Source organism: Lactuca virosa, chromosome 5 (assembly GCF_052849685.1).
Source record: "Lactuca virosa cultivar CGN04683 chromosome 5, Lactuca_virosa_CGN04683_v6, whole genome shotgun sequence".
Taxonomy (NCBI): Eukaryota; Viridiplantae; Streptophyta; class Magnoliopsida; order Asterales; family Asteraceae; genus Lactuca; species Lactuca virosa.
Window position 1 is genome coordinate 289,395,600 of NC_136430.1, and position 2,898 is coordinate 289,398,497.

General features: G+C 32.5%; 1 pseudogene; it reads left to right on the plus strand.

The window, feature by feature from the left end:
* Positions 1-665: 665 nt before the first annotated feature.
* Positions 666-1,269, plus strand: LOC145117623 (umecyanin pseudogene; annotated as a pseudogene).
* Positions 1,270-2,898: the final 1,629 nt, after the last annotated feature.

Genomic DNA, 2,898 nt, shown 5'->3' on the forward strand with positions numbered 1-2,898 from the left:
ACCCGCTCAAGAAGGTGTCATACCTTCGAGGTACCGTCTGTACCTCCCATAAAATCTTGCATGATACCCTCCTCCCTTAGTGAAAAACCTAAAAATAAGAATTAACTGAATAACCGAAAAAAACCAAATAACCAAAAAACCGAAAAAAAAACCGACAGTTTGGTTTTTCCAAATTAAAAAACTGAACTCTTTGGTTCGGTTTTGATTTTAACAAAAAAACCGAACCATATTCACACCTAATTTTTCTTATCAATTATATACACTTTATTAATATTTAAATTCATATAAACGAAATTTAGAAAGCACGAAACGTCTAATATCAATCAAAATTATTTTTAGAAATTTTTATATAATTAACAATTAAAACTATTTGTATACATAAAAAGTGTTTCGAATTAAAAACGTGTTTCTTGATCGATGCACACAAATTCGTATACAATATGTATCTTATCGACTTATTCTTATCAAACAGAATATCGCCTCAATTCTTTTATACATTTATTTAAATGTTAACCTTCAGAATCCTTCTAGATTTCAAATACGACTTTCCTTTTTGTAGTTCTTGACTCGATGTACTACTCATCCCTACAACGTAACCATTCCCTATAAATACAAATCCTAACACACCTTTTTCAAAATACCATTAATCTTCAAAATCCTTCCAGATTGCAAATATTCATCAGAGAGGATTTCAAGGACAAAAAATGTCAAGTTTAAAGTTCAATTTGGCGGTGATGATGGTGCTCATGCTTGTACAGTTTCACGGCATGGTGGCTCAGACTACACATGTGGTCGGCAACGCCTTGGGCTGGAATATTCCTCCCAACGGACCATCTGCTTACACCACCTGGGCATCAACTCAGACCTTCAGAGTCGGCGATGTTCTTCTCTTTAACTTCATCACTGGATTCCATAATGTTGCTGAAGTCTCGCAGGCGGCTTACGACCCATGCACCACCACCAACCCCATCTCCATCGTCACCACCGGCCCTGCTAGAGTCACCTTGAAAGCACCTGGAACACACTATTACGTCTGCACCGTTGGAACTCATTGCCAAATTGGTCAGAAACTAACCATCAAGGTCTCCGCCATGTCTGCCACCCCTCCACCAACACCAGCATCCGCCACTCCCGCTCCCGTTTTTCCACCCACAGTTAGCACCATTCTACCACCGCCATCACCCAGTTTTGCTCCATCTTTCACCGCCGTGGTACCCGTCAGTTTCTTGGCGATCGCTTTAGCTTTCTTTTATTAGATGCAGTGTTTACTTAGGCTGAGATATGTGTACGTAATTTGCTTTTGTTTGAATTTTTTTTCTTTTTGATTTTATTCATATTTCATGTACGCAAAGAGATTGATATTGCTCTATACTGTTTATATAAGTAAGTATTTCCACTATATTCCGCTTTTTTCAAAAAAAAAAAAAAAAAAAAAAACTGGGACTACACCACTACGGAATCAATATTACTACGTCATAATTGGATATGTTACAATTATGATAAATTTTAGAAAAGGGGAGCTCGACTTTTTTTTTTAATTGAATTTAAAGATACGGTGATAACATGAAAGACCAGCCATTCATCTTTACGTGAAGATCCTTCAGGAGTGATGTAAATTTTATAATTTTATGCTATAAAGGGTTGATATATATATATATATATATATATATATATATATATATATATATATATATATATATATATATATATATATATATATATATATATATATTCTAATAAATGAAAATCTTTTTGCCACATGTCACACTCACATTAATTTGGCCACATGTCATTTTGTGGTTAATTTCAATTAAATTTTTTCCATATGGCATTTTGTGGTTTTTTCCATTTTATTAAATTCACATAATATTAAATATAATAATAAATGCATATCAATTTTAATAATTCACTTTCCTTCTAATTTTAAAATTTTTAAATTAAAACTTCATTAGTTTCCTTTGTTTATATATCTAAATTATTTTTTTTAAATTTAAAAGAGAAAAAAAAAACACTTTCATTTTAGTAATTCAATATTTTTCTAATTTTTCTTATAAATTCAAATTTTTTCAAATATTTAGAATTTTTGTATTTAATTTTTTTTAAATGAACTCATGTAATACATGGGTCTTACACCTACTCTCTTACTATACGCACGTCTTTTGCCTTTGTAGAAATCCTAAAACACCTCCAATTGGGAATAGTTACTTATTTTGATAATGGATTTCAGTCCAATCTTGTTGTCTACAAAGAGGTCTTATTATGAATGTGAGGATTGATAAATTTGAAGCTCACAATTTCTCTGACATGGATGACCATAGGAAAAGACACAGCTTCAAACCCTTTGGTGGAATTTTTTATTATTTATTTATTTATTTATTTTTTGTGCTGTTTTGTCGGGTGGGAGAGACGATAAAACCAAACCACCTCATGTTTTTAAGGAAAAAAAATGGTAAATAATGTTTTATACCTAGTCTTACTCTATTTTTTCAAACAAATTTTAACCCCAAAATTAGTATATTTGATATTGTAACTTACTAGATTGTCAAACAGACGTTTATATTAACACAATAAAAAACCTTACCGTTAGCGACGACAAAGAAAAAATAGCATTGATTCAGACAATCATCGCTAAAAGGTCACCACAATTACCTCGTAGCCAATACTCAATTGTCGTCGCAATTACTTTCATCTCTAGTACTTGTCGTTGCTAAAAGGCCCCGTCGTTTCTTTTAGTGCCGCCTCTATTGATATTCCTACCACCGGTCAGAGTATTTTCCGGCAACGCTTCCCAGAGGAAGGCGTCGTCGCAATTAGCACATGTCGTCGCCAATGTTGTCGCCCCTAATGCTTTTTTTTAAACAATTTATTTATAATAATAGTTTATATATTATAAAATGC